Source organism: Bos grunniens, chromosome 26 (assembly GCF_055505025.1).
Source record: "Bos grunniens cultivar Pamir isolate PY7600 chromosome 26, Bosgru_T2T1.0, whole genome shotgun sequence".
Lineage (NCBI taxonomy): Eukaryota > Metazoa > Chordata > Mammalia > Artiodactyla > Bovidae > Bos > Bos grunniens.
Window position 1 is genome coordinate 17180695 of NC_141190.1, and position 26776 is coordinate 17207470.

A 26776-nucleotide genomic window follows, 5' to 3' on the forward strand; every position below is an offset into this window, starting at 1 on the left:
AGGCTGCTCAGCACAGTTTTAGGGAAACGTCTGCTGACACTCGGCCAGAACCCTGTCCCGTGACTATTGGTTTCCTGTGCAGCAGCGGCCGGAGCCGTTACCTGAATCCCCTTTCAGTGCCACGCACACCACACAGCACAGCGGCCCACGGCCCCTCGCCCCACCATCCCCGCGCTCCCCGTGGCCCTTTCAACTTTATTAGAAGGTCTGGCTATCTCTTATCATGCACCAATCACCCCCTGTGGCACCAGGAAACTGCAAGGGAAGCTGGACTTATTAGGAGAAGATAAAAGAAGGCGCTGGCAGAGGCTGCCGGCTGAGTCCTGAAAGCATTGTTTCTGAAATGTCAGAGGTGCAGTGTCCTCAGGGGTCGGACCCCAACCCGCTCCTTCCAACGGGGAAACTAAGACCCAAGAGGGGGTGAGACTTGGGGCTCTATTCACGCAGCTCTTCAGCATTAATCAGAGACAGGGTAGAGGCAGTGGAGGAAGTGGGGACAGAGAAGGCTTCGTGTGGGGAAAAAAAAGGACTGAAGGGAGGGGCAGGCACTTATTTAGAGAGGCCTTTGAGGATACTAGTTGCCTAGATAAACCAGGATGGCCAGGTCTGTTTTTCACTTAATATCTGAGTGGTTATTAAATTCAGAGCACTTCACCAGGGGTAGAAGTGACAGAAGGGTCTAGAGCTGAGAAGATGAAGGACCTTAGTGTACCAGTGAAAATGAAGCAAATACAGTAGAAATTAAAGGTAAGTCTCACTAGAAGAAGTGTCTTCAGAAAGCCTCCTCAACTCCCCCAAACTTGATAGTAATCAGGCGTCCATCTCTCTGTGCTTCCCCACAGCTGAGCAATGACGATGCTATCACCCCAGCTACGACCCTACACTGTAATCGCCTGTTTGCTCATCTCCCTCCATCTCCGACAGCAAAAAGGCTTGTCACCTGGTTCATTTCTAGCACGGGTCCTGGCACAAGGAAGAACTCGGTAAAGGCTGCTTCATGAAATGGATAAATGGATGGATGGATGGATGGATGGATGGATGGATAACGGGTGAGTAAGTGAATGTGTGCAGATGTCAAAGAGTTCTGGCTGGGGAATCAGGGAAGGTTTCATGAAGAGCTGAGGCATCTGAGCTGGATATTGAAGCATGTGGGCACGTGGCAATGAAGGGGAGACCCACTTCATCCCAAGTGCCTAGCACCATTTTAGGCATAAAGCTGGTACTTCATAAATGCTTCCTGGATAAGTTTACTACTGAACTGGCTTTCCTAAGTGAAGGAAGCTCGTTTCATTTCCCACAGCCTTTTGTTTCTCCTTAGGTAAACAGAAGCAACTCTTAAAGAGCAGTTAAACTGATAAACCAAGAGAAAGGTCATTGCCTACCAGTCTGCAAACATTCCTATCCAAAGACAGTTTAACAGCATAAGGAAATTCCATTTCTACTGATGTGGAGTTTTCCAGGATATACTGTTCCGTAACAAAGGCAATGTATATCACCTCCTTATGTATCTGCATATAGAAAAATTGAGAGGAATACATAAGAAACTTCAAAAAAAAAATCACCAACCTTTAGAGAATATATCATTTATCACCTAAACAGGGAGGATGAAATCAGTTTTGCCAGTGAAAGAGTTTGTTATTGATGATTCCCGGGGACAAAGACCCTAAAGTAGGACTGCCGTGGCAAGCTGGAACGTATACTCAGCCCACCTAATGGGGACCAGGTCTGGGAAGAAAGGGAAGTGGACCTGGCAGGGATGAGAATGAAATTTTTCAATAAACATTTTTATAGTAATATTTTTACTTCTGAACAAAGTATATGTATCAACCATTTTTTAATGTGATTATCTTTTCAATGGGAAAAAAAAAAAAAGCCAAAGAATTTAACCTTCCAACTCTCCTGAACAAAGGAAGCAAGCTCATTTGGGGGCACCATCAAATAGCCACCCTGAAGAGCAGCCCTAGAGATTAAATGAAATCCTTGCTCACAGCACAACCCTTTTTCAACAGACAAGAAAACAGCCCTGAGAGAAGAGCGCTGTGCATGGCCTAAAAAGGCTTTGACTGCATTCGGGGCCAGCTGAGATGGGGAACACTGGGGGATATAAACAGTGTGTCAGACATAAAGCAGTTCAGGTTTTACACAATCACGGCAACAAAGTGAGATTGATTCGGGTCTGAATTAAGCTCTTTATATTGTTTCTACTTAAAAAGGAAATGTATTGACTACAGTCCTCCTCACAGATTTATCTTCCCTGACATCAGGCACATTCATAACCTATTTTAAATTCCAAGGAACAATGCTGGGGTTTAGGAAAATAATACCAGTGTGTTGCACCAGAATGTTTTGGAGGCTGGGAAGAAGCTTCTCTGGCTTTTAATTGCTCAGGAAACAGGCGCGTTGTAGATGGTTTTCTTATCAGCCCTAACTTCCAGTTAGAAGACCACTTGTCCAGGATGCAGGAACTTTTAGAGCGGGTCTGTCTTTGGAAGATTCGCTTTGGAGTAATCTTAGAGACCATGTGTGGTATCACTTCAGCTTTTCTCCTCTCTCGTAACCATCTCCTTCTTTCAGATGTCACCACAATTCGTCAAGCTCAGGCCTGAATTACCTGAACTTGGGATGTCTCATCTCCCGCCTCCAGGCTTCACCAAGGACTGTGGGCACTGATCTCCCCAAGGCCAGCCTGACCATGTCCCACCCAGGGCTCCCCACAGCCTTTAGGACAGCAGGACCATCTGACCATCACCCAGAGAGGGACACCTGAGAGATAGGGGGCTCCATTAATAATCACATTGGAGTAAGAGGCAGAGCCACCCTAGAAGCAAATTGGAAGGTGAGGTCATCAACTGTAGAACAAATCCAGTCTCTTTACCATAAGCTTGAATTCAAGACTCTCCACCCTCTGGCCCCAGCTTACCTTTCCAGTCTTTCTGCATTTTGCAGGTCCAATTCCAATGGACCTGTAGTTACACAGCACACCCTGGGCTTTACTATCCCTGTGCATTTGTTCCCAGCATTTCCTCCTCCTGCCTCTACCCGACCCCAGCGCTGGCCAGAGCACCACCTACAGAGGTCTAACTCCTACTCTCCCTGCAAGGCTTTTGTGTGTTAGTCACTCAGTCATGTCTGACTCTTTGTGACCCCCATGGACTGTAGCCCGCCAGACTCTCCTGTCCATGGGATTTTCCAGGCAAGAATACTAGAATGGGTTGCCATTTCCTTCTCCAAGGGATCTTCCCCACCCAGGGATTGAATCTGGGTCTCCTGCATTATAGACAGATTCTTTACCATCAGAGCCACCAGGGAAGCCCTACTCTCCCTGCAAAACCCAAGTCAAATGGCGCCATTCTTGACTGCATTCATTCAACAAGTATTTACTAACTGCACATTATGTGTTGGGCACATAGTGAAGAAGGCTGAAAAAGTTCCACCTCTTATGGAACTTTGGTGTATGTGGTGGGGGGTGGTGTACACAATTGTGACAGCAGGTAGTAAGGATGGAAACAGGGTGATATGCTGGAAGCTCCTTGGTTAAGTTTTTGTACCCCAGTACCCCACAGGGCTGGGGCTCCTTAAAGGTCATGCCCAAGAGACCCAACGTACAGCCCTGTTGAACCCCCCACACACCTCTAGACACAACAGGCACTCACCAAACATTTGATGAGCAAAGAAGTACTATTAGAGAAGTTTCCTCATTTAGTCTGGAGACAGCATTCCGACAAGGAGTTCCAAGTTCTCCACAAATCTGTATGGGATCCAAGGGGAGCCTAAATTTCCACCAACCTTAGAGAAACGCCCCGCATCCAAGAGCTGTGCTTCCCCTTCCACACTGATGCTAGGAGGGGACTAAGGTTACCTGCTTTGACATTACGTTGCTTCTCCAGAGGTTAAGTGACTCACCCAAGCCCACACCACTAGGGAGTGAACCCCTGGAGAGGTCAGAAGATGACACAGCAGCAGTAGGATGTAATGACCGGATAAACGACCAGAGGAGTCACTGGGCAGAGGGTGTCTGGAGTGGGGAGGTGACTCTGGCAGCTCATGTGGCCAGAGAGCTTCCGAAAGGAGGTCTTGGGGCGGGGCCCAGGTGATAGAAGGCTGGGAGGGCCAGCAGGGGAAAGGCGCTGCGATGGAAGCTTGGCAACGGAGGGAGAGCCTGACACAGGGGTCACAGGGGAAGGCCTGCTGAGGCCAAAGTCTCACCTGGTGACATATACCACGCAAGACAAGAACACACACATGCTTTGCCTGTACCTGACCTGGAAGAGGGGGCTCCGCCACTGACAATGTGCAGATAAAACTGCTCAGAGAAGCTCAAGTAAAGGCCATGGGTGCCCAGGCTTTCCCAGACATGTCTGCAGCTCTACCCTGAGTGGCCCTGGCGGACAAGAGTCCAATTAAACAGTAACTAGTAACAAAGGAGCTTGGCAAGCGTCACGGTCACTTCCAAGGGCAACTGCAACATGGGTACCCCCTTCTCAGACATTCCGGTGGTGAGTGGTCATAGTGACCACTTCCTTTTACGAAGGAAAAAAATAGACAATTAGCTGCATCTGTTCTTATTTCGGTGATACCCAGAGACCGTCGAATGAGTTCCTGGCAGTCAGGACTGGACCCACCCACCTCTCACCTGCTGCAGCTCCGCAGCCCTGGGCCACCCTGGGCTTACTGGAATTGTTCCTCTAGGCCTCCACTCTCCACAACCACCACGCCAGCCCCTCGGGAATCAGTGAGGAACCCAAACTGCAAACATCCCCTAAGGTACAACACAAGTCCCTGAAGGCAAGGGAACAACTCAGGTGGGCTTTCCAGGTGGCCGTCTACTCACCCTATGCCTGAGGTAAAGACACACCCAGGCCCCCCAGGGGCAGGAGTGCTCAGCCTCAGAGCACTGACGTCTGGTGTGGGGTAACTTGGTGGTGGGGCCGTCCTGCACTCCAGGATATATGAGGAGCATGCTGGCCTCTACCCACCAAAAGCCAGGAGCACCCACTACATGACAAGCGAAATCTCTCCAGACATCACCAAATGTCCCATAGGAGTAAAACTGCCTCCACAGAACCATGGCTGAAGGGCTTGCTCCCTAAATGTGCTATTCTGTATATCCCCAAATATTCAGACTCCTGACGCTCCCAGTACTATAAAACACCTTAGGGGTTACAGGCAGAGCTTTTGATCAGGTGGATCTGGGCTGGAGTCCTGGCTCTACGTCTTACTATCTCTGTGACATGAGGCACATCACAGCCTCTTGGAGCCTCAGTTCCTTCATCTATAAAATGGGAGCAATCAACAGCACCTCGGCCATGGCAGTTACATAAAAATGACACATAAAGACTGCCAGGCACAGTGGGAATCTGATAAACGTTAGTGAGTTTTTACAGGCCTGGAAAATTCCTTTTAGCCAAGCCTAGAGTTTAATCTTCTATTTCTGTGGTTTCTGATCTTCTCCCCCCACCCCCCACCCCCCCCTACACTTCCTATGCCCTTTCCACCTGTTAAATGCCTTTGGTCTTAACCTTTGGTCTTAAGGAATCCTTCCTGCTGGTTCAAAGGCATCTGAGGTTAAAGTGAAGGAAAGAACACACACACACACACACACACACACACACAGAATCTTTCAGCTCCAACCCTGCCCAGACCAACTCTCCAGACAAAGGGTTCCATTGTTGTCTAAAAACAAACTTTTCCACAGGGAGGCCTTAAAAGAGCCAGAACAGTCTCGAAGTCTCCAGACTCTCCTAGTTTTCATCCCTATTGTGCTCCTGACCCTGGCATAGCCCTTCTCCTGGGCCTCAGTTTCCTAATCCATAAAGTAAGAGATTTAGACCCTGGAGATCACCAAGATTCTGTGCTATACTGGAATGCCGCAGCACAGAGGGCGGCTGGACCCACATTTTCAGTAAGTGCTTAAGAAGGAATAAGTGTTACAAAGACACATCTTTCCCCCTTTTCCCTAGGTTCCCCTGAGAAATGAAATCCTGCCATTCTGAGACCTTGGGCAAATTAGTTCATCTGTCTTATCCTGCTGCCTTATCTGTAAAATGGGATAATAGAGGCAGAAATGAGGTAAAGATTACGAGACAACGATCATGCAAGCACCTGGCACAGAGCTAACACACACACTAGGTATTCAAAATACGTCTGCTTTCCGTTCTGGGCTCTCCATCTGAAATCCCGTACTGTAACTCTGGGTCACTCTCCTTCTCTGGGAAGTCCTTCCATCTGCCCTTTCCCCAGGCTCTATCCAAGCCCTCCTCTGTCAGGAAACCTTCTCCACACAAACTCTTCTTTCTAAAGGTGCAAGGCCACAGTTTCCCAAAAGCTGACTTGGGGAGTGGGGTGGGAGGGGCAGGTGGAGAGGAGGGGGTAGGAGTTCACTAAAAGCCAGTTCCCTGCCCTGAGAATTTCCTTTCTGTGAATCCAGGAAGATTAACCCCTCCCCTGCTCCACTCAGAATGGAGCAGAGACCTCAACACTGTCCTGGCTGAGATTTTATACGCCCCTTATGTCAGGGTCTCATAAGCACCCTGAGAGGGCAGGGTGAGTCTGAATATTCTTCTCCCCCAAATTCTTCATCCAACCTGATCACCCAGAGCCTCTCCCCTACACCCACTGCCCACTCCAGGAAGATGTTTCTTTGCTCACCCCCATAGGGCAGCCTCACAAATTCACAGATCTCCAGCCCAGATCCTTCCCCTTGCCATAAAGAGCCCAGGAGATCAGGGAATTGGCCCAAGATCTCTCAGCTAGTTCAAAGGCAGGGCTGGGTTAGGACCGGAGACTCAGGACTCTAGACACACCAAGCCTCTGCTCACAGCCTCTTGCCCATCGGCCTGGCCCTCTCCTGTCTCAAGCGTCACCATCCTCCCAGGCTGGGAAGCTCACGGTCACCTCCACCTCTCCCCCTGCCTCGTGTCGCACCTCCTTCTCATCACGAAGACCAGGAACCCTGATAAAGGGCCACCGCCTGGTCCCTATCACATCAGGACAAGGACAACATGCCTTTTTCATGCCACTCTCTTGTTTAAAAACCTGCCACAGCTCCTCAGTCCCACCAGATCAAACCTTTCCTGCCCTACAAGCCTTGGACCCCACGCACCAGTTCCTCCAGCTCCTTGGCCCACCCGGCCTGGCCCTGCTCCCCTCCGAGGCCCCTCCTCTCTCTCTTGGATCCTCTCGGCTTCCTCCCCAGACTCTGGCCTGGGAGGCCAAGGAGTCACAGGTGACTCCCCTCCTTGGAAAGTCTTCCCTTCCCGCCCTGGCTCCCCATCCTGTTGCCCTTCAAGGCTCCCCCTCCAGACCTGAGGCCTCGGCCTGGAATTCTCTGGCATTCTCCTGGCCCCCAGGGTCACCGCACTGCTGAGCTGTCTGAGCTTACCTCCTCACCAAACCACAAATGCATCACCCCACAACCTGGCTACATTCCTTCCACCTCCAACCTCAGCCTGGCATTCATTCCACAATCATTACCTGAGTGCCTCTAAGGTGCCAGAAAGTTCTTTTACCTTTAAGGGTAAGGAGAGTTTCAAGAGCAAGGACATCTTAGATGCTACCTACTCTGTGACTCCCCCTCAACCCACCATCCCCGTCACCCCCAGGAGTCCTCCTATCTCCACTTTGGGACATCCTAGTTGTCCTCGAGCCCATGTCCTCCCGGAGTCCTCCCTAAGCTCCAGACCTTCTCTTCCTTATTCATGGCCAGACCTCCTATGATACCCACACCAGGAGGATGCTCACTGAATGGCTTTCACAGGAAACTGAAGCATTCTGTCCAGCAGGCCAGTCCGGACTCCTGCGTGGCCTCAAGCTCTGTTCATCTAAGTGACCTCTCACTGTTCTTCCCAGATTGGATTGGGGCCCAGAATGAGTCAAATGACCTCTTATCATTCTTCCAAAATTAGGCTTTCCTCTTTAATTACACCTTATCTAGCCACACTATGTGGATTCTAATTACATAATTACTTCAAGCCCTGGGACTTAAAAAAGAAAGGAGTGCATAGAATTACACAGGTAAGTGAATGCACCAAATAATCATACTTATATATACCATGTGCCATGGTGTATACAATGTTTGTGTACAATTATTCACATACAATTTTATAAGCCAGAAAATATAGCCCATGAGTGGGTATCTAAATCACATTAAGCAAGTCAGAGTAGATGAAGGAGAATATCATGGAGAAGCCTAACCCTGAGGGGGTTTTTGAAAGAGGCTGGAAGTCAGTCCCCAGCTCTCTCCCCTTCCCCTTCTGCAATGAAAAGAGGGAGTGGTGTGACCTTCATGGGAAATTTTTCAAAGTATAACCAGACCTGATCTCTCCTAAACAAAATACCCACTCTCTTCTGAACTCCAGGTACCCACTGTCTGTCTCCTAAGGCATGTTTTGTACAGTTCTAGTAGAAGACCCCACCCAGACTGTGTCCATCCTGCAGACAGGGGCTGCATCTCACCCACTTCAGTATTCCCAGTTCTCAGCCCCCATCAACACCAGGAGGGCCATCCAGTAGGCCCACCTCCTGTCTTTACTCCAGCCTTATTAAAAAGTCTTTGCCCCTCTCACACCACCCCTATCTTCACCAGGAGTGCCCTTCCTTAGGCTGGGCCCAGCTCCCCTTTGCCCACTGTACTTGCCCTAACTTGTTGCTCATCACATGTTGGCATAAAAACTCTTCTATGTGCCAACCTCTCCTTTTAGACCAGTGGTCAAAATCCTTTTGATCATACCTTCCTATTAGTAAATAGCTTTGAGCATATTTACTTATAAGTTAACAATAAAATCTGGACTACTATAAATAGGAAAGCTACGTCTTGCTCTTCTGTTTGAGTTAAAGAATAAACAGAACTTCAACTGATAATGTTTTCTCTGGGTCCTTCAATACCGATCCTGAGAGCTCACCCACTGTTCTAGGCCAGGAATTCTGCGAGGACAGCAGGAGTGTTTGATTCCCTTTGTATTCTCAGAATCTGGGACAGAACTAAAAACTTAATAAAGGAATTCATTTGCCCCACAGACAGGGAGCACCTCCTGTGGGCCCGGCACATGCTAGGTAGGCACCAGGGATAGAATGCCCGGCTGCTGGCATCTGGGTCCTACAAACTGCTGGGTGGGCAGACAAACAGGATCAGCCAAACAAGTGTGACAAAGTGGCTGACGCAGATGCTATGCAGAATGCTCTGTCTAAAACCACTGAATCAGGACAGTCTCAAATGGGGGGGTGAACATGCTCCAGAGGGTCCGAGAAGGCTTCCCCCCAGGAATATGCTGCCTTCAGCTGAAACCTGAAAGATGAGCAAAGCTAGCTGGGTGAGGGAGAAGAGAACACTCCAGGGTAAGGAAACCACATGGGCAAAAGTCCTGAGGCTGGACAGAGACGTGTAAGCGCCAGGGGCCAACAGAGGCCAATGAAACAAAATGAATGAACAAGCCCCTAAAGGATGGCGAGTTCCTCCCTCTCACTCCTCTCTACTATCAATACAGATTGCCCCCAGCTTCGTGCCTCTGAAAGGGTCACTCAGCCCTGCTACGTGCCCAGCCTCTGAGCCAAACAGAGCAGGTGGGCTCTCTGCCTCCCAGCCAGTCCTGCCAGTGGCAACCGCCCCCTGCTTCTGAGGAGCCCCAAAGCCACAGGAAGACACTCCTGAAAACCATACATGTTGCCATGGACACCACCAATCAAAGGCTCCTGGGCAGTTTAATTTTTTAAAGAGAGTGTTAAATATTTTACATCTTCTAACAGCATGGCTTCTTCCTTGCCTACAATGCAAAAGAAAACCCTATACTCCTTGAACTAAGGATTCACACAAAATAAACACCAATGTGTAAGACAGCCCTCGGAGGTGTGTACCCACAGTCAAGGGCATCCTCTGGGTATCCTGGCTGCCTAGGTGTATGTTCCTTGCAGAAGCAACCTGGACAATCCAGAAAGAAGCACAGCCACAAAACCTCTTCCCTACTGGAGCTCTTCTGATCCCAAGAAGGGAAAATTATTTACAATGATGCTTCAGGTGTGTTTAAATAGCCCATGACTTTAATAATTAAAGATAAAACCAAGACCGTGGATTGTAATGCAGGCTAGCGGCTGCGGGGCCTCCTCTCGCAGCAGCTGTCCCCAAGAGAAGCCGTATCTTCTATCAGTGCTCAGGCATGACTAATATTTCCCAGTTCCTGGGAGGCCTCGCCCCCTCACACCTGCCAGGACTGGCTCATTAACGTACCATGTCCAACATAAAAGCCCCACAAAGCAAATGCAAAATAGTCCTCAAAGGCCTGAGACCAAGTTGGCCTAGGCTCATGGGCCTGGCAACCAGGTTTTCAGCAACTACCACCAAAGCCTGCCTAGGCCCTGGACTCTCCCGAGTCCCAGCTTTCTCCAGCTACTCTATTTTCTGTCCCGATTGGGACTGTGCTTTCTCCAGGGCCTGATTCATTCTGTCCTGCTTAACGTAGCCCAGTTCCTACTTTTGCCTTGGCTTCACCATCCAGATGTCTGGCTTGCTCCCCAGCCTATTGCCCGGGCACTGGGGCAGCAACTCAAATCTCCCAGATCCAGTTCCAGTCTTTCTTACCTCATCCCTGGCTTCCAGATCCAGCCTCCTGCGTGCACTGTCTACAAAGAGAGACCCAAGCACAGACGAATCAGCAGTGTGTATGCTACAGCAGCCTTGCAAAGACCCCCAACAGCAATGCACCATGAAACTGTTTCCATTTTCTCTCCTGTTAATTTGTTATCAGCAACTACAACCCCTGGCCATCATTCTGTCCTGGTGAGAAACAGTCACCCAACGCTGGATCTGCCCTGACTAAAGACAAACTCTGAGTAGAGAAGAACAATCGGCAAATGAACTGTATTTATTTACAACGTCCGAAACTGTTCACGTGCACAGCCACAATATAGACACAGATTCCAGGCAACGAGAGAAACAGGATTTCACACATTATGCCCTAGTGACCCTTCATATTGAGAAACCAAGCTCAAAGGTGGCCCGCAGGCAGATGGGATAATCAATTCATGTAGGGAGTTCCCTGGTGGTCCTAGTGGCTAAGACTCCACGTTCCCAATGCATGGGACCTGGGTTCGATCCCTGGTCAGGGAACTAGATCCCACATGCCATAACTAAAAAAAGATCCCTCATGCCACACCTAAGACCCAGCGCAGCCAAATAAATATTCAAAAATAATAATCGATGTTTAAGGCATACTAGAAATGAGGAATGAGTTTCCTCATCTGGGATCAACTGAGTGCCTGTTCCTTATGGCAGTTACAGCTGCCATGAGCTAGAAGATCCCTCTGATGATGAAAAGTCAGGGCCCACCTGGGACTGACATGGGCAGAGCCACGTACAGGTTAAGGTACAGTAGTCAGTACTCCTGCTCACTGGTGTTGGAACTCAGGCAGTATCTTTATGCCATGTTGAGAATCCAGGTTGCCAGGAACAGACTCCTCACAGTCATTCCTGGGTCGGTCATGACTACACGCCTGACTTCAGGTCCATCACTGGCCTCTCTCTACTACCTGCCATGTGGGTTATATGCATGTCTAGAGCATCCTCACTCCCCCGACGCCCCACACACTTGTCACCCAAAACCTTCCTACTCACAACCCAAAACAAACTGGAATGCCTGCTGGGGAAGACAAGAGCCCAACCCTCTGAGTGTTAATGAGGAAATAAACTTGAGGAGGGTGGGGTCTATGTCTACACTGTTCACTAGTATTTGTTTAATGAGTGCAATGAGACTGTGGTTATTAAAGTACTTCTTAAACAAAAGTTCCACATGTAAGCAGGGACTCACCTCACAAATGGGCACCCTCCCAACCCTGGGGCTAACAGCAGAGCTCTCTCTTCATCCAGCAAAGTGGGCTGGATGGACATCAGATGGACCTCCCTGCAAGGCTGAGCTATAGTGGGAATGCAAATCACCAAGGGATAGAAACTTCCAAGAAAAGACCAGGATCCCAACCGCTAAATTACCTGGCTCTGTTCCTTTTCTCTTCTGCACTCCTTTGGCATATCCCTTTGCTCCATGGGTAATGGTCAACATCTGTGACCTCATCCTTCCAAGAGGGAGATGTCGGCAGAGGGGGGAGGAATGTTTGGGGACAGGAGAAAGGGTTATGGGTAGAAGCAGACCAGAAGGAAGGGGACATCAAAAGGATTCTTGCTCTGAGTACCAGTGACCAGTATTGGGGCTTCGTGAACATGCTGGCATTTTCACATCAGCTCACATGACTGAAGAGGCTTAGAAATACTCAGTTCTATGTCCCTCTCCAGATGGTTGGTCAGCTCTACAAATACAGCTTCACTGGCCAATGTTCTTTTTCAACTCCATGGTTGAAAACACCCCCTTGACACTACCAGTAACTTCTGACCCATTCTCATTCTCAATACAGCCACCAGCATTAGAGTGATGACTATGCGTCAGGCACAGCTCTAAAGACTTGTGCAATCCTGTGAAGTGCGCACTATTATTTTTCTCCATTTTACAAGTGAGGCAACTGAGGTACAGACACATAACTTATAGAGCGAGGATGGGGACCCAGGCAGCCTGAGCACAGAGGTCACCCCTTCATCACTCTGCTCCCTGATCTCACTTCCAGAAGAGGCAAGCCAAGCTCCAGCTCAGGCCCATCCAGCTGCAAGACCTTAAACTAATGGCCTTTCTGTGCCTCAGAGGCGTGTGAAGCAAGGCTGATCACAGACACCTGGTCTGCTGTGCACAGGGCAGCCACTAGTCTCACGTGGCTATGGAAGGCTTGAGACGCCGCTAGTGTGACCGAGAACCCGAATTGTACATTGTACTTCATTTTAGTAACCCACTCCAGTATTCTTGCCTGGAGAGTTTCATGGATAGAGAAGCCTGACGGGATATATAGTCCATGGGGTCACAACACGAATAAGTGACTAGCTTTTAGTTAATTTCAACTTAGAGAGTCATATGTGGCTAGTGGCTACCAGATTGGAAAGTTCAACTCTGGTCTCTAAATTCTAGGATACCGGGTGCCATTTCTTTTGGTCACTGCTATAGTCACAGAGACCAGCACAGACCTAGCACAGCCTGTGGTTGGAGCTCAGCAACTATTTGTTGAACAAATCAAAAGCAAAGGGCTTTTCAGGTGCCACAACTTCATTGCCACACAAGGATCGATTGTTCAGGTTCCCTGCTCACTGGACATCTAGCCTCAGCTTGACCAGGAGCTCAGGCCTCCCAAAGCAGATCAGGAGGGAGAGGCTCTCAAGATGAAAAACTATAGAGGCAAGTCTTCTAAAGGTTCAACAGAAATAAATCTACCTCCCTGAAATTTCCACTTACTCATCCTGGCACTTCAGCTCACAGGTCTGGGAAAACCAAAGTTATGAGACAGCACTTAAACATTTTTAAACACTATAAATACAGTATAATACCTCTAATTCATTTTCTTAATTAGTACAAATACAAATCTTAGTTCACTGTGAGGCTGGTTAAACAACTACATGACTGAGATCTGTTTGAGGGAACAATCCCCTACTGTCAGAGCTATGGCCCAGGACTGCTGTCTCCACTGACTTAATGCATTCACATCCCCCCTCTCCATGAGACAGCCAGGGCGTATACAGCTAAACTCCCAACCAGTGAGGCCTCATTCTGCAAACAAGGTTTGGGGATCCTGGCAGAGCAACTCACATTGTCATATCTCCTTGATGTACTCTTTCTAAGTGGAAAAATCTAAGTCTGCACACATCTCCTATGAGCTGACTGTAGCAGACACAGGAGATACTAATACAACTCCATGCAGCCCGCACCAAGAGCCCACATCTAGAAAGAGTAAGAGGTGAAATCTGCAGACTACTTACCCCATCCAAGTCACTGAACTAGATCAGGAGAAAGACATATAAACCAAACAAGATCAATTCAGTGTGACACACGCTGTAACAGACACAAGTACAAAATACTGAACTAAAGAGATACCCGGAGGGACCCTGCACCGTGGCTCACACACAGCAGGCACTCGGGGCAGTGAACTGAATCAAATTCTGACCAACAGCTCAATTGAAAGCTGAGGAAACCACAATCCAGACAGGTTAAGTGACTGCTCAAGGTGACCCAGGTAGTTAGTGACAGGGCTGGACATGACAGGTGGGCCTCGTCACTTACCCGCCCAACAGTCTATAATCCATCTCACAGTGCTTCTTATCTGACCCCTCATGGGGAGGGAGCCAGGATCTGCCTGCTGCTTGTTATCACATCCATCTCAGGATAAACAATGGATACATTTTTGTAAGATGGTATGTTGGGCACTCTCTTGAAATATGAGGAGTTACTGTGTGCATGCCATCTTAGAAATATGCATCCAATCATCTAACAAACATTTCTTGGGAATATACTATGTTTCAGGTGCCTGTTTAGAGGCTTGGATAAAGAGATGAAACAAACTCCTAGTCAGATCAGAACACCCACATTTATCTCTGCTCTCTCCCAGAACCCCACGAAAAGGACAGCAGAGGAATCTGCTTTTTAATGGAAAGGAGACAATGGCTGATGAGATATGTTAACAGAATTCTCAAAGACAGAGAGCCAATTGCCAGGCAGTCACTGATACAGGTTTCTGCTTCATCTGCTCTGCTGAGTACAAGCAGGGTAGAAAACCACTGAACAAATGGTGCCTAGGCCACAAAAACAGGAGAAGGCTCGGGAAGGGAGGGGGGCACCAGGGACTGTGAGGGGAGAAGGGGAGGGGACTAGGAAGAGGGGAGCCTGCTGAAAGTTGGCGCAGGGAGCAATCAGACTCCAGGGTCCCTCCTTCAATCTGCTCAGTCTGGCGACCTCCCTCCCTGGGCCAGCAGGATGTGGAGGATCACAGTTCGGGCAAATTACACCAGACATTCTGATTCAGATTCAGACACAGCTGAGGGAGAGATACAGCTGAGGGAGGTAGGGAAAGCACGGAGCAACTTTCAGAAAACAGACAGACAGAGTGAACGTCTGCATGCCAACCAGGGTACCCTGCCTCCTTCCCCATCAAGGCTCCTGGAAGGAACAACACACAGCCTGTTACACCCCCCAGGCACACTCCTCTCTAGGAACACCCAACGTTCCCCGAGAAAAGATCTACAGACACCAATATCTAGGTGTCTCCAGTGAAAAAAGGGGAGGCTCTCTACTGAATGACCCTCCAATGAGATTCACAAGCCCCCTTCCTTTTCCCACAGATCCCCAATCAGCATCTTGGTGTCCACTCTTAAAATATAAACCATCAGTGATCAGCATGCATGGAAAGATGGTTCCAATGGGAAATACAATAACCAAAAGAAGCAGAAAAAGGGACTTGACAGAAACAAAGACAACACAGGAGAAGCAGAAAAATAGCAAAAACAAACAAAATACAACATATATAAGTGAATTCACTGCACCCATGAAGCAAGAACAAGATGCTATTTAGAAAAAAAAAAAAGAAAAATGAATCTTCAAAGTAAAATGGAAAACAATAAAAGATTTTAAAGTTACAAACTTGACCCAGGATGTCCAACATCTAAGTAATGGGAGTTCCAAAGACAAAACACGAAAAAGGACAAAAGGAAATTAACAGAGAAAAATATAAGAAAATGTCCCCAAAATGAACAGTGTGAGTCTTCAGATCAAAAGAACACAACAAGGACCCAGCATAATAATTTTCAAAGCAAGAACAATCCAAATATAGGGAAAGGGAAAGGATCCTAAAACTTTCAACAACAACAACAACAACAACAACAAAAGGTTATCCATAAATGATCAAGAATCAAAATAGCATTCAAATTTTGACATTAATATTGGAACCTAGGAGACAGTGGAGCCATGCCATCAAAATTCTAAGGGAAAATGGCTTTCAACCTAAAATTCTAAACAAATCAAAACACCAATCAAATGTGAATGCAGAGTAAGAACAGTTCAGACAAGCAAGTTTGAGGTGACTGACTTGTACAGACCCTCTCTCAGAAACTCCTGAGGAATAAATCAACAGAAAACGGAGGCTCCAACCAGAGTAAAGTGAGGGAATCCCCAGGACGAGCCATGCCCTAGGCCTAGAAGTCAGTCAGCTCGGAATAAAGGGGAGGAACTGAGGCCTCTGGGAGTGAGACCTCCAAGGGAAAAAAAATTGCAGTAAAAGAAAAAGGAACACGTGTATAAGACAGAGAGGTTTTCAAAAGCCTCTCAGAAACTCTGGGATAACCACAAAGGAAACTAAATCAATAGGAAAAAAGCAATTATTAACTCAAAAAAATGTACAAGAAATTTCATTACAGTACAACTGTAAGGCTCAGCCAGGAACTCTATCTACACAGTCAAAATAATGTAAGTATTGACTATCAGTGTAACAAAAAACTGTGATAGACCACACTGGGAGGACATGAAGGAAACCAAGCACGTGGGGAGAAGAGAGAAGAGGGGAATGAGGGCTCCTCTAATCCACAGCAGGACAACAGTACTATCAACATAAACAGCCAAAAGGCCTGGAAGTGACTACGGAAGGCAGAGTAACGGCCCCTCCAAGATGAAGACGCCCACATCCTAATCCCCCAACCCACAAACATGGTATCATTACATGGCAAAAGGGAATTAACGTTGCAAGTGGAAGAAAGGCTGCTAATCAAATGAACTTCAAACAGGGAGATTATCCTGGATTATCCAGGTGAGCCCAAAGTAACCACAGGGTCCTCAAAAGTGGAAAAGGGAAGGGGAAGGCAGTCAGGAAGGTGTGACTATGTTAGAAGGTCAGTGATGGACGGAAGTACTCAACTGGCCATTGCTGGCTTTGAAGATGTTGAAAGGTGGCCATGAGCCAAGGAATGCAGGCGGCTTCCAGAAAGTGGAAGATGCAAGGAAGAGAATGCAGCCCTGGCACCATCTTGACTTTCACCCAGTGAGACCCTTTTCGGATTTCTAAGCCAGAGAGCTGTAATTTAAATTTGTGTTGCTTTAAAGCCACTACGTTGGTGGTAATTTGTTCCTGCAGCAACAGAAAACCATGTTCCATGACCAGCCCTGGGGAGTGGGTCATCAGGATGGGTGACACAGCCTTCTTCCTGAGCCTTGCAGTGTTATTTGACTTTTAAAGTCATATATATGACTTTGATACAAATTAAATTTTAATTTTAAAAGAGCTGAAACACAAATTCTCTCTTGTCAGAGCTCATAATCCGGTAGAGAAAACAGGGCCCCGGCTACTGCTGATAGGCAAACACGGGAAGAAAGCACCTCTTTGAGATGTGAGGACATCTGAAAGGAGCGGGCGTTCACCAGGCAAAGGAGAAACAGGCCTTCTGGAGAAGGATCAAAGACCAGGGGGAACATGAAGCAGTTCTGAATGATGGCACATCAGTGGGTCTCGCAGAGGCAGCAGGAAAAGCTGGGTGGACAGTTCCCAGCACCACAGGTGTGACACCTGCCCCACTGCTGGCTTCTCTGACTGGTCTGGGACTTGCTATGCATATTTAGGGCTGGTATGGACAAGAGAAGACCCCAAACACAACGTTTTTCTGGAACATCAATTGCACCCAACAGTGAAGTGTTTTAAATGCTTTTACTCTAAAAACCAGCACAGATGTATTATAGAAGACAAAACTCACGTGAATTTTTAACATAAAAATTGGTGACTTCTTGTTTGAGAGGCCCACTGTAGACACTAAGCTATTTGCTGACCGCTGAGCATCAAGATTCAACCATCTCTACAATTACTACAAGAGTCAGAAGAAAGGTTAAAGTGCCATCGCATGCATCCATCAAAGCACCCGGGACTTCACACCAGCAACCTCTCAAGGGCTGCCTACCCTCCCTGAGTTGGGTCCCAGCATGAATGGGAAAGTTGAGAAGCATGTCATTCTTTTCCAAAGTGGTCTGGGGCCTGCTATTGCTGGGTAACTTAGCTCTGCCTGGGGAAACAAACAAACAAAAAAAAACTATCACACTGAGTGTTTCCTACATATTTTCTCTTGGTCATAAGCCTGTCCATCTTTCTCCCATCCCCTCTCTAAAGATTACCAGGATCGCTGATAAAACCCCAGCTCGACCATCAGCACCTCCGATCCCTTATAGCCCAGGCCTCCGTTAGAGAATACATTGCAGACACTCTTGCATGGAAGGAAGTCAAGTAATAGGGCACATCTCTTGGGAGAGGGTGTCCCCTGTGTCCACAAACAAGGGTGGAAACTTTTTCTATTGTTGTGGCAGTTTTTGTGATAAAAACAATAATATCCATGTGACAGTGAACTGGGAAATTTTTTTTTTCTGTAAAGACTCACTACTGACCACAGAAGAGGATCAGAGAGGGGAAAAAAAAAAATATATATATATATATCTCTCTCTCTCTCTCTCTCAATGGAAGACCACACAGAAGTAAAAAGCAATTTAATTGGGTTTAGTTTGTTTTTTCGTGTGTAAAACACATACACACATTCAAAAAAAAGTGAACTCAACTGATTTCAAACAGAGAGGATGAGATTTTAATAACACCTTAAATATATTACAATTAGTTATGTCATTGACAGAAAATAAAAGATGGGAGAGGAGATCAAAGAAAAAGATACAATAGGAGGAGAGAAAAAGAAATGGATAGAGGGGGGTATGGGAGGAAAAGGACGGGAAGACAGCAAGACACAGGGACAGACAGACAGGAGTAACCACACACAAAAAGAAGGAACAGCTAAAGGATTCACAGAGACACTTCCTGCTGCTGCTGCTGCTGCTGCTAAGTCGCTTCAGTCGTGTCCGACCCTGTGCACCCCAGAGACGGCAGCCCACCAGGCTCCGCCGTCCCTGGGATTCTCCAGGCACTTCCTAGGCCAAAATAAATGACACTGCATATGCCAGGGTAGGCTTGGGCTACAGACTTCAAAGTATTATCACCTTTTATCCTTGCCTTCGAATGGTTACTAATCTGGCTAACCACTGTTCACAGCTCTTTAATTGCTCATTTAAACATTCTGAGGCTTAGCTCAGGTCAAGGGCCAGAAGCTCCCTTCAGACATGCCACAGTCAAGCAAATCATTTACCTCCAAGTATCTCCTCTACAAAGGGAGTACATGAAACACTCTTACACAAACCACCATCTCAGAAAATGTACAAAGCATCAATAAGAGACAGGAGAAAATGCTGTTTGCATTGAAAAGAAATTTCATGGAAAACTTTTTAGTTTTGCATTTAAAAAGCAAAAAAAAAAAACAACCCAGAACTGGTACTTCAGCAGAATGGGTTCCCACCTCAGCATTTTCCAGCATCACTCCCAGCACATTTGACTTTCCACATGTTCAAGTTCTGCCTGCCCCACTGGCTTCAAAGGCCTGAGTTGGCTCTGAAACCAAACACTGCAAGCTAAGGATCAACAGAGAGATCCCAGGGGACTGACTCCCAAGTCAGTCTCAGCCCTTCCTGGACTCTCTATCCATCCTCTCCAATGATTGTCCAAAGCAATCCCTTACTTCACTCTAAGGGCTGCAGAAATCTGCTATTTCACAGCTGATAGAGCCTCCCCCTTCCAGCTCCATCTCTTCTTCCTCCAAGTCAGGTGTCTGTTTTCCCCTTCCTTACCTGACCAGCCCCCAATCTCCTACCTGGTCTACTTCCCCAACCTCTCCTTTCTGCCCCTAATCTCTCCTTGCTCTTCTCTACCCCGTCTTAGTATCATTGCTCTCAGAGGAAGAGGGGGCATAGGAGGTATATTTAGAACACAAAACCTAGAGTCAATCCACCTGAGTTTCTGCCCAGCTCTGTATCTTACTAGCTGTTTGACCTTGAACAGCCAAGCCACCCAATTCCTCAAATTCCCCAGTGAGAGGGGGATGAACCTGGCAACCACAGACGTCTTGTCCAACTCTCAGGTCCCAGATATTCAAACACCCACCTGTATAACCATAAATGAAGCAGTGAATTAAACATACACAGGAATGAATTATAGAAATTCCCTTTCCTCAGCATTCTGTCACCCCAGCTAGAGTTCCAAGCCCCCCACACTGAGGAGCTGTACCTCACTCTGAGATGTTCAAACTCTAAATTACTTAGATACAGCAAAGCCTTCCCCAATCACACTAATCAAGGAACAGATGAATCTGAATATCCAACAGAAGTCTGAGTCCTGGAATGTTTCTTTCATGGCATCGAGCAATACTGTGAATTTAACATCAGCTTAGCAAACAGAAAAGAATCTAGAAATGCCATCGAAAACTGTCTTGTGAATCTAAGAACAGTTATGTGTCGGGAACCCTGGAATATAATCTACTCCTAAACCCTCTACTTTCCCAACAAGGGCAGAGGCCCAGAGAGCAGAAGCCACAAACCCAAAGCCCAGAGCAGATCCATGACCAGATCAAAGCCAGAGGTCCTGCTTCTGGCCCAGAGGACTTTCACTAAAGCTTTTTGAGACCATCCGTTTCCTTTTTCAAAGAGACAGATTAAACCCCAAATTACCAGTGAGGTCTCTGTACAACAAATCTATTTCCAAGTCCAGGGAAGCAGACCAGAGCTAAGTTTGGATGGCCAGATGATTACTAATACTACCTAACAAGCTTTCTCCCCTGAACCTTGCCCATTCATTCTCTGCAGAGAAAACCCCAGACTCTGCTATCTATATGGAACTCTATTTTGGAGAAGTGGGAAGCGGAAACCCATACAGTTCTTTGTTCTGACACCAAGAAGCATCTGCTTTCCAAAAACTCCTACCTCACCTTCCAACATTCCAAGTACCTTCAGAAAAGTTCATAGAAACTCTCCAACTAGAATAAAAGAAAGCAGGAGGTAACAGGAGGAAAGGTCCAACCGAGGGTGGGTGTGTAACAGACAGTGGGTGTGTAACAGACGATGATAATACCCTCCCGGCTCTTCACCCTAGGGGTAGAAAGCATCTCTTTTCAGCTGCCAATACCCTGCACCAGAGATAGTCACCAGAGATAGTGCCACTCAGCGCCCTCCAGCAGAGAAATGAGCTCTCTGCAACCCCTGAAGAACTAACCCTTTCCTAACCAACCACTCTAACAGTGCCCAGGACAGAGGTACCAACAGACCAATCCTCCCAGCCCTCCTCTCCCACTAAGAGCCTGAAACATCAGAGCTCTGATGGCAAGGAGCTATTTAAGGCAGCATCAAGAGGGTGGGGCAGAAAATTGCTGGCAATATCCTCCTCTGCCACCCCTCCCTCCCTCACAGCCAACAGACACAGACACACACACACACACACCTTCTGGCTCCATAGACAGCCATTAACCTCACCTATGTCTCTAAGGTCTAGAGATCTGGAGTCCCCAAACGTTCAGCATTTGTTTTCTGTCACTGAGGCTGCTCCACCCGCTTCTCTTCCACCACCACCAAGCCACCTTTACAATCAAAAACACAAAATTTAATCTAGAGTTCAACAACCAAGGGGCTTGGAGATAGACAAGCCCTCCCTGGCCTTCACTTAGGAAAGAAAAAGGGTACCCGGGGTTTGGGGGGGAGGGGTGATGTCAAAGGCCTGACAAGCTAGATAGGCTCCATGCTATCTCTAAATGAACCTCCCTCCTATTGATGGTGAAATCAATTCGGGCAATTTCGGCAGGTCGGCCCTGTGACAAGAGGGGCATCCCAGCGCTCAGTTTACAACAAAAATTCAAAGGCTCAGCCAGAACATGCTGGGAAAATCCAGGGTCTGGATAAAACGAGCTACACTCAGTGGGATCCTTTCTGCTTTTATGTAGCAATGTAATAGCGTAATAAATTCTGTCTGCCTGAGGAAAGCATGCACTGGTGAATTTCAAAGCCATTTTAAGACAGCGGATGCACCGGGATGCAGAATTCAACAGCACATTCCCTCGTGGGGTGGGGGGGGGGGGGGGACGTAATGATTCCAAGCTTGTTTCCCCCTCTATCTTGAATGGCGCTAGCGCTTATCAAGGAAGCCACCTCGGAAAACCTCCAGAGGAGAGCCGGGGATGCCCGGGGAATCCAGAGAAAGGAGTCGCTTTCTGTTCATCTCGGTGAGGAGCTGGCTAGCAAGAAGCTGCCAGTCACTCTGAGGGATGAAGGATGAAGAAGCATGGCCGGATGAGCAGGCACCGGCGTCCCCGGACACACATACACACGTACCCGCTCATTCTGGCGGGTCCTAGGCCAGGCCGACAGTCCTTGCTCTGCTCCCGCCGCCCTCTCCTCCAGAGGGATGCTAATGAATGAACACACCTGAGAAGCCTCCATCCTGCCGCTCGCTCCCTCCTTCTTCCTCTGGCTGCTGCAGAGGAGCCTCTCCTCGGTAGTTTCACTTTACAGCGTAAACCCACTCGGGCTTTGATGTCTCCTCCACCCACCCATATTGCAGCCAGCCTGAAGCAGGCGGACGTTCTCCTTGCAGAGGCCATGATCGCACGTACCCCCACCCACCAAAAAAAAAAAAAAATCTGGATTATCCCAAACCCCGGCACACTGGGAAACTTTCCCTTAAAAACTGAGGATCCACCAAGCAGGCAGGAAGGAGGGTTCGACCGAGGGGGGCCACGGTTTCCCCCGCGACCACGGGGGATACTCTGGGGGGAGGGGGTCCCCCAAGTCCTTCCAACAGCTGGCCCTTTAAACGCACCTCCTCTGAGCGTGAGACAAAGGCGCCGCCCGCGGGGGCTGGGCTGGCGCACGCCCCCAGCGCCGGTGCTGGTGATCTAGCAAGCGTCGGCCGAGGGGCGGCTGGCGCGGGCTTACCTTGCGGGTCTCCGGGCTGGCGGGCCGGCGGCGCGCGTCCTGCCCCACTCGCACTACACGCTGCAGTTGGCCCCGCTCTGTTTTTCTGGGACTCGGCGCTGACTTCACCGACACTCCGCGGCCGGCCAATGGGCTGCGGCGGCCGCCCCCTTATTAGCATGCGTCTGGAACCGTCCACTCCGGGGGCGCCTGGGAGGCGGGCGGTGCTAGGGGGCGGTGCCGGGCTCCGCAGTGACAGGAAGGGGCGTGTGCGCCAATGGGAGGCGATGAAGCGCCCCCCCCCCGCCCCCGCCCCGCCCCGCCCCGCTGCATTGTGAGCCGGGCGCGCGGGCCCGCGGATCTCCGGCCGAGAACGTGCGCGCGGTCCCAGTAACCCTTTTTTGTCCTGGGTGGCCTCGGGCTGAGCCGGAAGGTGGCCCGGCGCGCCCTCTGATTCTTCTGAAGGATCATCCCAGGGGAGCTGGGAAGGAATCTTAGGCATTAAAAAAAAAAAAAAATCCTAACCTGTCTTGAGTGCATATAACTTAAGCCCTGTACCCCAGTTTGCTCATTTTTAAAATGGTCTAATAACCAGTACCTATTTCGTAGGACACAGAAAAGACGAATATAGTTAAGGTATGTAAAGCTCTTCCCAGGTGGCGCTAGTGGTAAAGAATCTGCCTGCCAATGCAAGAGACAAAAGAGACACAGGTTCAACCCCTGAGTCGGGAAGTTCCCCTGGAGGAGGGCATGGCAACCCACTCCAGTATTCTTGCCTGGAGAATCCCATGGACAGAGGAACCTGGCGGGCTACACAGTCCATTGGGTCGCAAAGACTCGGACACGACTGAGGCAATTTAGCGCACACACACTCATTCGTGTAAAGCGCTTAGATCGGTGCCTGGCGGTCCCGCAGCGTGTTTCTACTATCAATACACCTGACGCCAGCCAATATGCTTAATGCTTCCTAGTTTTTCTCTGTTTTGATCCTCATAGTCCTACAGGAGAGTCGCTATTACCAATCCATATTTTTCAAGTGAGAAAACTGAAATGGTTTAAGTGGCTTGGTCAGGGTCACACTGGTGCAATCAGGATTTGAAGCCAGGCTCTGAGACTTCATTCGTGTGATATAGTATTCAGCGGTCCCACGGGAGATATATGTTAGGCCCTGGGGTTACTGCCAAAAATGAAACAGACAAGCCTCCTCTGCTCATGAAGCTGCCATTTTAGTGAGGAAGACAGGCAAATAAACGAGTGAATAAATAAACAAGATTGGAGGCAATGTGTCAAGCAGCGTGAATAAAACAAAACAGGGTCAAACGCAAGTGGAGAGACAAGGTCTTTGCTAGATGAGTTCAGAGCTAACCTCTGTGATATCATCCTGACCTCTTCCAAGCCCTCTCAGTGTTACAGAAAGAAAACAGGGAATTCAAAGAGGAGAAACCCTCCTGCCCAAGGTCAATGCCGGCAAGTAACCAGCCTGGAACTTGCTCCTGCCACACCTAGCTTCCTGCATCCCTGGGGCATCCTTGAAGGTGGGGCAACCATCCCTTAGGCTAAACACCACTGATTTTTGTCACTGCCCTTGGCAAGAATCTTCAGTCAGAGCATGTTCCCAGTTAGCAGACTGTGTGTGTGCACGGGAAGGAAAGACTTTGATGACTGCACAGTCTCATGGGAAACACATCTGCTAAGGTGCTTGGATATCAAGGAACAGTGACAATTGTTTGCTGAGCACTTGCTGTCCTAGGCTGCATAAAGAAAAAAAAAAATTCGGAGTCTCCTAGCCGCCCTGGAGTTTATTCTACAGTCGAATAAACAAGAAACCACTAGAAAACTTATTAATCTAAGGAACCCCCAGTCCAAGCCTCCCCCAGCTTGCACCTCATCCTCTTGTTGTGCAAAGAACATTAGACTAGAAGTCCAGCTTCCCTGGCTCTGCTATGAACTTCCTCCATGATCTAGTAAGACAGTTCCTCCTGGGCCAGTAAAGTAATGAAACAGCTAATACGCTTGTCCCTCCGTATCTTTGGGGGGTTTGTTCCAGGATCCCTCTCAGATACCAAAAGCTGCAGATGCCTCAATTCCCTTATCTAAAATGGAGTAATACAAGGAATGGGATTCCCTGGTGGCTCCAGTGGTAAAGAATGCAGGAGATGTGGGTTGGATCCCTGGGCTGGTAAGATCTCTGGAGAAGGAAATGGTAACCCACTCCAGTATTCTTGCCTGGGAAATCCCGTGGACAGAAGAGCCTGGCGGGCCACAGTCCATGGTGTCCCAAAGTGTTGGACAGGACTTAGTGACTAAACAACAACAAATTATACAAGGAATACAGTTGACCCCCCAGATCAGTGCATTTCACATCTGAGGATTCAATCAGCTGTGAAGCAAATTTCATCACACCTGATTTGGTTGAATCTACAGGTACAAAATCACTGACACCACATTGCAACCCCAGGAGGAACTGTTACTATTATCTTGAATTTATCCACAGAGGAAAAGAATGACAACTGGAGAAATTAAGTTAACTGCCTACCCAGAAAAGTCTGGGTAACACCACTTAGAATAGCTTAAAAAAAAAAAAAAAAAAAACCCAAATATTCAATTTGAGAGGTTTAGTTAAGAAAATTACAGTACAACCAAATGACAGAATATCACACTGCCACGAAAAATGAAAAAGTATAATGACTCATTAACGCACAAAGATGCTCATATCACTGAATAGAAAAGTAAGTTGAAAACTCATTTTGTACTGCAGTCTCACTAGAACTATTTCTTATGGGTTTATGAACATCTTCTCCTCATCTCTATTTTTTCTTTTTTTTTTTATCATGAACATCTATCAAATTGTTCAATGAAAATAAAACAAAAGAATCTTACAATAAAAGACAAGACTCTATCCATGGAAATTTGATCTCTAGGCAAAGCCTTCCCCTGTAAGTGGGAAACTGCCTGGAGGAATCTTTAATGAGGCCTCAGTCTTTGAGTCATCCCTCAAGTGTTACACTCCTCTACTAGTTTCAGTATGTAAGTCATTAGGGTTTATGAGATAAATGAGAACATACTGGAAGGACAGACAGGAAGGGGAAAGGATAGACAAAAAGAAGTAAAAATCTTACTACCCTGCAACACTCATCTAAAATGTCTCCTCCAAGAAGTGTTCAGGTAAAGGCGTATATGGGAAAAGAATCTAAAAAAGAGGGGATATCTGCATATGTATAATTGATTCCCTCTGCTGCACACCTGAAACTAACTCAACACTGTAAATCAAATATACTCCAATAAGCTTTTTTTTTAAATAACAAGTGTTTAGAATTATGATCTAATAACATTTTGACACTGAACGTGACCCAAGAAATCATCATGTAAATTTGCTGTTGTCTGCAATCTTTCACTGACTCATCTAAGTATCAGGCCCTGTGCTCAATGCTGGTGAGATCTGCCTCCCCACTTACCAAAGGTAACCCCTGGGGTAGCAGAGGCCCAAGGAAGTCCAGCTTCACTGGGATGCTGAGAAGGTTCCCAAACTTGGTTCTTTACTCTCGCCATCCTGAAATTCTTCATTTTTAAACAAGAGATCACATGTTTTCATTTTGTATTGAGTCCTATAAACTATGTGGCTAGTCCTGGGAAGAGAAATACCAAGACCTCATTAGTAGCCTATCAGTGATCAAGCCTGGAGTAAGGCTCGAGGCTTTCTACTCTCATCCCAGTCACTCTCATATCATACGGTCTCATTCCTTGGTCCCAAGAGAAATGTGAGCACTCCCTGCTTTCCAGTCTATAGCGCTTCATTTATTCCTTTCTCGTGGAATTTACCATATTTGGCATGAACTTATGTATATATGTGCATAATCTTATTCCTCACTCTCTCTTCCCACCAGATTGTAAATTCCGTGAGGACCTTGAGGTCCTGGCTTGTGTCCGCTTATCTCAGACAGTGCTTAGCACTGTGCTTTACACACTGGTAAAACTGTGCTTACATTTAATTTAATCTTATTAGTAACTCCTCGTTTTCTCTTCACTTGCATCAGATTATTCCCAGCAGTCCTTCCGCTGTTGGAGAGAAATTAAAATATCAGGCAGGAGGGTCGAGCACATAAACCAGGATCATGAACACGTTGTAG

At 47.7% G+C, this 26776-nt stretch overlaps 1 protein-coding gene across 31 annotated transcripts in view; it reads right to left on the bottom strand.

Moving 5' to 3' along the window:
- The window catches only part of SORBS1 (sorbin and SH3 domain containing 1), a 234363-nt gene extending 211634 nt beyond the window's left edge, over positions 1-22729 (bottom strand). For 15 of the 31 annotated variants that reach the window (XM_086378834.1, XM_086378827.1, XM_086378839.1 and 12 more), the window contains exons 1-2: positions 22671-22729; positions 21216-21319 (exon numbers count right to left, since the gene is read on the bottom strand). The gene's annotated coding sequence lies outside the window, so the exon portion shown is untranslated. Of the gene's footprint in view, positions 1-21183; positions 21320-22554 lie in introns of those variants that run through there. The other 16 variants (XM_086378811.1, XM_086378829.1, XM_086378844.1 and 13 more) reach the window with 3 other exon arrangements.
- Positions 22730-26776: the final 4047 nt, after the last annotated feature.